Raw genomic sequence first — 7,207 nt, 5'->3', positions numbered from 1 at the left:
TTTTTATTTTTGTAATTACAAAGGTTTAGCTAAAACAGATTTTAAGAGAGAAAAAAATTATATTTATATAGAATAGTATATTTTAGTATTTATATATAATTAAAATTGTGCGCGCGTGTGTGAGTATACAAATAAAAAATAATTTAATATATTATTTATTAAGAAATAAGGTGGTTTACTAAAACTGAAAATTATTATGACACCCCACCCGTTCGCTTCGAATAATATACAGAGAATCCTATTCTTAATACGGAGGTTGTATTCATTAAACACAGTTCTAATATTTAGTGACAGCTATGTTGCCAATTAACTTGAATTTTCCTTCCCCCTTGGCCCCTTGCCAGCCAAGTTAGGCATCAGGTAAATCACTGCATTGCGTATTTGACCTTTTTAAACATTTACATAGAATAAACCTTCAAAGCTATAACCGGTAAGAGATGAAAAAAATTTTTAATTTTTACGGTAATTTTTTTTTTTTTTTTTTTTTTTTTTTTTTTTATTATTAACGAATCAGTATATTATACCGATAGTTTTACTATTATTTATAAAAAAAAAAATATATTTTTCTAAAATATTTAAAATGATGTTATATTCCCCATTTGACAATAAATTATTTGATATTTGTCGTTTTTGTAGTAGTGTTAAAAAAAATCATACTTAATAACTTTTTTGTTTATTTTAAGTTTTATGTTATATAATATAGTTAGTAAAATAATCACTGATTTTATCATCCGACCTCTTAGTTAACCGGACTTACATATTTTATTATCCGTAAAATTTACATAAATTATTGCTTCTTGTAGTATTCGAATTATTTAAGAGATTTTCTTGTAGATGATTCAGAGATTAATTATGATTCAAATTAAATATAATCTGAGATAACTGTTTATTAAAACGTCGATTATTCGGATCTCCATATTTCAAACATTATGTGACTTAAAAGGGGTGACAAATCTGAGAGAAAAATAATTATTAAAATGCTGAAAAAAATCGCTTGTTGAACCAAGACTCAGATTTAAGCAAGTTTGTAACTATCACGCGTCTTATAAAATTGTCTTTTATAATTTTTTTAATTTCAGAAATTAAAAAATAATAAATTGTATATTTTTTATTGTTATATTTATCCGAGAAATGATTAGGCAGATAACATTGAACATTTTTGAAAAAAGAATGCAACATAGTAAAATTTCTTATGCGAATGTGTTTACTTTCAATAACAAAGGAAGGTTTAATATTAAACTGTCTGTGTCAGTCGGTCGATCGTTATTATGAGAAATGAAACTACAGTGTAGGACATTTTAGATGGTGTCGTTACTTTCATAATTATTTAGCTGTGGCAGTTGAGAAATTAGTTGTGGAGCGACGGTATTTGCAGTGGTGGGGAGCGTCAAAGATATTACATATGTGCAGTATGGAATCCAGCGGCCATCACGGGTTGATTACACAGTTCATTGACTGCGGTAAGTAATTTTATATTATTTTAATATAGCATAAAATAAGTATCATTATTTTTGTAACTATAGTTTACCTATTGTACCCATACTTATCACGTAATAAATTTTATAATACAATTTGCACTCTTATTTATACAAAATAAATTAAAATTAACTAATTCGTATAGCCAAACATTTCTAACATTGTTTTCTAATTCTAATACCGGCAAAATAATACCCCAAAAATAAACAAACAGAAATGAAATGACTTATAAATTTTTCGTTATCCTGGTTATAAGTTTTACGTTAATCGACCAATAAAATAATCGAGGAAATAAAATTATTGCACAGTCTAAACGAACTGGTTAAGCAAAGTTTGCTTTATGTGTTAAAAATAATTATTTTATAATTTTAGATAATTTAAAATCTTTAGTCGCAAGTTAGGACAGATTCGTTACTTTCTGGATCCAAGCTAAGAATCGAACCTCAGATCTTCCATACAACACAACAAGTACGCCTTTGCCATCGATGCGGTGATAAATTAATTTCTAGTTTTACTGATTTCAATTACCGAGCAATATTTGTAGTTTGTAAAATAACATTGCCTAAGCTAGAAAAATAATGTCAAATTCGTGCCATTACAACTTTTTAATTAATCTGTACAATAGATTACAAAATTGCTATTTTTTTAGGCTTTTTAATTTATTTTTTATTTACCAAGATAATAGTAAAAAAAGAACAAACCCACCTTAATCAAACCAAACTGTTCCCATGTAACCCGACACAATACTTCAAAGTTAGGCTGTGGTACATTTTCCTAATCTATTACTGTTTGTTATTAGGATCATTAGACATCTTCTCTTGCACCATTAACCAAACATTTAAAGAAATCCTAGTTGCTATAGTTTATAGGTGTTCAGACTCAAGTATCAATTCTTCTTTATTAGTTAGTTATTTCTTCTACTTGATAAAGTATTAAATTGTTACAAATTTCAAATCAACAGCTGACATTTACTTAATATTTCTTATAAATAAATAAACTGTTTCATTCTTCTTACTCTTTTATAAAAGTAAATATTCAGCTAGCCTATCATATCAACTGATAATATTAGTAATTCATTTTTATTAAGGTACTGTTCAGCCTAAATTTAGAGCTCTTACTGTCAACATACACACACATTAACATGTATCTTTTTTATCAATAATGTAAAATTATTTAAATGTTAACATGTAATAATCATTACTTATTAAAATTAATACTTAATCGTCAACTGGACAATGTCTTTTATTGACAACAAAATATGAACCGGAAAAGTTAATATGTAGGTTAATTACACCTAACTGAGATATTACACCGAAGCGGTTAGTTATTCAAACATATTTTGCTCCTCAAACACGGTTATTGAAGGTTCTACAATTCAATACTTAAATTCACAATTAATACCAGAGAAATGATATTGGAGATTCAGATATTATTAATCATTGGAATTGGGTTTGCAACAATTCATATTTAAATTTATCTTTATTATTATCCAAAACAATTTGTATACAAGAGGTACTTTCATTAACTTTAATTTAATTGTGGAATAAGTGAAGGTTGATACTGTAAAATTTAACATTTTTTCAGCTATTTTATCAAAGTTTTTTTTCTTATAAAGTAGAAATACTAATAAACTAGCTTAAATATAGGATCAATGCCACTTTTTTTTTGTCTTCAGTCATTTGACTGGTTTGATGCAGCTCTCCAAGATTCCCTATCTAGTGCTAGTCGTTTCATTTTGGTATACCCCCTACTATATTTTAAATTAACTGTTCTTTCTACAGTAGTAATCTACGCCTTTGTAATTGTCATTTCAGACATTGTAAAAAGACAGGAGGAAATGTTATAAGTACAGCGACTTAAAACAAACTAATAGTAACTTACTGAGACAGGCTTTCTTGCGTGACCCCACATCAAAATGAAATAAAGTGTATTGAGAATGGACCTAATACAAGGTCCTCAGATATTATTTGCAAACAAGTTTTCTTCAAATTTATTCCCGTCAAATATTCCATATATTCCTACATCTACTTCAGAATTAAAAAAAACACGATTCAAACAAAGTTTAAGTAGAGAATAGTTTAGAATTTAAACATTTTGTTCAAGGTAGAAAAGATTATTTATAGAGAAGATATCTAAAAATATTAAGAGATAAATTATTATGGAGATTTTAAATGTCTTATATTCATTAAGAATAAATAAAAATTAGATTTTGCTATTGAGAACCAAATTTACAAATACCTTTTTATGATGAAATATTATTTTTGAGTCCTTATATATTTACAATGTAAGGTTTTTATTGAATTTACCATTTTATTTCAATTCACATAATTTTCAATTGATTATGAAGAGCGATAGAAACATTAAAGAAATTTTTCATCTGCTTTAAAAGTTATATAAAGCACAAGTTTTGATTAACAAATATTTATGAATGAGTGACAATTATCAATATAGGTCTGCATATTTTAGATAACAATAAAGAAAAAACATTCTTTGGAAATTAACAATTTATTATAAGTTCAACAATTAATTATACAGACCGTTAAGGTTAGGAATGGATCTAAACAAGTGTAATCCTGATCTAGTAATAAAATTTATTTGATTTGAATGATAGCAAATGATTTGCTATCATTTATATACTACTATGCTAAATAATTTATTAAAATTTAAATTATCATTCATTTTATGGGTTACAGAGCAATGACCAATGAAAAGGTAAAGTAAAAGAGATGTATACATCAATCTAAGATTTAAAATATGAAATAACTACTGTGTTGAAGACATTGTTGCAACACAGCTTGAATTGCAATTCAATTTCAAATAATATCTGTTAGAAGTTACCGCAAACAAAGCAGTTGTTAATAATACCAATAAAAACATACAAGATCTCTCAAAACAATTAGATCTCTCTTAATCACACAGAATAATTAGTACATACTGTATGAGGACCCCGCATCTTACGCTGATCACCAATTTTACACTGAAAGTACAAACGATATGCTTTTTTAATTTTTTTTTTTTTTTTTTGTCTTCAGTCATTTGACTGGTTTGATGCAGCTCTCCAAGATTCCCTATCTAGTGCTAGTCGTTTCATTTCAGTATACCCTCTACATCCTACATCCCCAACAATTTGTTTTACATACTCCAAACGTGGCCTGCCTACACAATTTTTCCCTTCTACCTGTCCTTCCAATATTAAAGCGACTATTCCAGGATGCCTTAGTGTGTGGCCTATAAGTCTGTCTCTTCTTTTAACTATATTTTTCCAAATGCTACTTTCTTCATCTATTTGCCGCAATACCTCTTCATTTGTCACTTTATCCACCCATCTGATTTTTAACATTCTCCTATAGCACCACATTTCAAAAGCTTCTAATCTTTTCTTCTCAGATACTCCGATCGTCCAAGTTTCACTTCCATATAAAGCGACACTCCAAACATACACTTTCAAAAATCTTTTCCTGACATTTAAATTCATTTTTGATGTAAACAAATTATATTTCTTACTGAAGGCTCGTTTAGCTTGTGCTATTCGGCATTTTATATCGCTCCTGCTTCGTCCATCTTTAGTAATTTTACTTCCCAAATAACAAAATTCTTCTACCTCCATAATCTTTTCTCCTCCTATTTTCACATTCAGTGGCCCATCTTTGTTATTTTTACAACATTTCATTACTTTTGTTTTGCTCTTGTTTATTTTCATGCGATAGTTCTTGCGTAGGACTTCATCTATGCCGTTCATTGTTTCTTCTAAATCCTTTTTACTCTCGGCTAGAATTACTATATCATCAGCAAATCGTAGCATCTTTATCTTTTCCCCTTGTACTGTTACTCCGAATCTAAATTGTTCTTTAACATCATTAACTGCTAGTTCCATGTAAAGATTAAAAAGTAACGGCGATAGGGAACATCCTTGTCGGACTCCCTTTCTTATTAGGGCTTCTTTCTTATGTTCTTCAATTGTTATTGTTGCTGTTTGGTTCCTGTACATGTTAGCAATTGTTCTTCTATCTCTGTATTTGAACCCTAATTTTTTTAAAATGCTGAACATTTTATTCCAGTCTACGTTATTGAAAGCCTTTTCTAGGTCTATAAACGCCAAGTATGTTGGTTTGTTTTTCTTTAATCTTCCTTCTACTATTAATCTGAGGCCTAAAATTGCTTCCCTTGTCCCTATACTTTTCCTGAAACCAAATTGGTCTTCTCCTAACACTTCTTCCACTCTCCTCTCAATTCTTCTGTATAGAATTCTAGTTAAGATTTTTGATGCATGACTAGTTAAACTAATTGTTCTGTATTCTTCACACTTATCTGCCCCTGATTTCTTTGGTATCATTACTATAACACTTTTTTTGAAGTCTGACGGAAATTCCCCTTTTCATAAATATTACACACCAGTTTGTATAATCTATCAATCGCTTCCTCATCTGCACTGCGCAGTAATTCTACAGGTATTCCGTCTATTCCAGGAGCCTTTCTGCCATTTAAATCTTTTAATGCTCTCTTAAATTCAGATCTCAGTATTGTTTCTCCCATTTCATCCTCCTCAACTTCCTCTTCTTCCTCTATAACACCATTTTCTAATTCATTTCCTCCGTATAACTCTTCAATATATTCCACCCACCTATCGACTTTACCTTTCGTATATAATACATTATATATATAATGACATTCGTACTCCAAGGGAAGTAATTTTATTTTAATACTTTTAAAACTAATTTTAACTTTACCCTTTTACAAAACAATTCAAAATCTATTTTTTATTTGTCACTTAACATTTTGTCACTTACCCTTAGCCCAGACGTGTAACTTCATTAAACATTACTAGATTTGGTTATGTAGCAAAATGAATTTTGAGTACATTAAGATGAAGTTACTCTTTCGAAAAAGCACTTTTTGACCTCTGTAAGATGTAAAATAAAAGAATGCTTCATGGAGAAAGTGACAAAAATGTGTTTTTACCTGTTGCAAGTTAGAAAATAGTCTATTACTCGAGAAACATTTTTTTAAAATATAAAAAATATTCTTTAGCCACTACAAGGTGGTTAGTTATCAGATACCAAATATCATCAAAATCAAAAATAATGATGCAGTAAAATTTTTGAAAATTTGTTGAATTAAAATTGAATACCCTGGAAGATCCCTAATTCTAAGCGCACACATTTTACTTAAGTTCATCATTAACTTAACAAATGTTTTTTAATTTATCGTCTTGTTCCTAAGAAGTAGAATGTAGTTATTTAACTCATCAGTTGCGCCGGTTATAACCTTCCAAAGATTGTGGCACCATTATAATACACAAGTACCATAATTGCACATGTCCAAACTAATCGGTCATGTTTAAACATGTTCGGTTACATATTACAACATTGTAGATAGACATTGCTATCACTGCCTATAATCAGTCTGTGTCTAGTTAATAGTTTGGAACTCATCCGTGAATACTTATTAATTTTGTAATCTGGTTTTGGGTTTACCAAGAAACAATGTTAACCATACACATGAGCATCCATCATTCACATGACTGTGAAGTTAATCCCTCAGATACTGCCACCCAAAAGTAACAATGCAAAGCTGTGGCTGTTTATGAAAAAATGAGCCTGTTTGTTTAGCATCATTTGTTCTTTAGACAATTTTTCTTCAATTTTTAGACATCTTTTTTTAGGAAATATTTATGAATATGATCGGTCAAAGTTAAAAATGTTACTGAAACCTAAATTAGATTATAAACCAT

At 29.0% G+C, this 7,207-nt stretch overlaps 1 long non-coding RNA gene across 1 annotated transcript in view; it reads left to right on the top strand.

Moving 5' to 3' along the window:
• The first annotated feature begins 703 nt into the window (after positions 1-703).
• The window catches only part of LOC142325526 (uncharacterized), a 30,528-nt gene continuing 24,024 nt past the window's right edge, over positions 704-7,207 (top strand). The window contains exon 1 of the long non-coding RNA XR_012756559.1: positions 704-1,460. This is a non-coding gene — a long non-coding RNA (uncharacterized LOC142325526). The remainder of the gene's footprint in view (positions 1,461-7,207) is intronic.

Source organism: Lycorma delicatula, chromosome 5, assembly GCF_047948215.1.
Source record: "Lycorma delicatula isolate Av1 chromosome 5, ASM4794821v1, whole genome shotgun sequence".
NCBI classification, from domain to species: Eukaryota; Metazoa; Arthropoda; class Insecta; order Hemiptera; family Fulgoridae; genus Lycorma; species Lycorma delicatula.
The sequence above is the reverse complement of the archived record's forward strand: the minus strand, read 5'-3'. Positions and strand labels throughout refer to the sequence as shown.